The sequence below is a fragment of the Aplysia californica genome, unplaced genomic scaffold (genome assembly GCF_000002075.1).
Source record: "Aplysia californica isolate F4 #8 unplaced genomic scaffold, AplCal3.0 scaffold01063, whole genome shotgun sequence".
Taxonomy (NCBI): Eukaryota; Metazoa; Mollusca; class Gastropoda; order Aplysiida; family Aplysiidae; genus Aplysia; species Aplysia californica.
Genome location: NW_004798333.1, coordinates 143,900 through 144,558, shown reverse-complemented (window position 1 = coordinate 144,558; position 659 = coordinate 143,900).

Below are 659 nucleotides of genomic sequence, written 5' to 3'. Positions count from 1 at the left end.
TTTTGGAGAAATACTGAAAGTTTCAAAGAAATCTTCGTACTAGAAGCATTCTAAAATGTGAAGAATACAACCCCGGGGTACAAAATGACCCCAGGGCATATGGATACGCTTTTACGCCTCCATCGATACAAATTGAGATTACATGTATTTGTGAGGCATCGTGGTGGAATCGGGCTCTCGTCAAAATAATGAAATCGAAGAAAACAGCAGTTTTCTCCCTGTTTAGCAATTTTTATCAAATTTTGGATTTTTGGCTCAACACCTTTTATGACCATTTACAAACACATTCCTTTGAGGATTTCACCGAAAACGTTTATTAAAGGAACAAAAATATAAATTTATAGTTTCCATGGACTCTCCAGCTTTGGAATTTATCAAGCTTTTGAGACCATTTTCTCGCTAATTTTACCTTTTAAATCAGGTGACCCCCACCTCCTTCAAACCAAAACATCTCCACTTCTATTGAATATGGATGGGTAATATTTTCATTGAAAACAAGACAAATGAACAAACTTTAAGATGATACCAATAACTCAATATGCCGAAAAATTGACGAGAGCCTGATTCCACCACGCAGCCTCACATTTAGGAGGTGGGATTTGACCGTGCCGACCACCAGGACCAGCAAGGGCTAAGAGGGATACAAGATACAACGTATC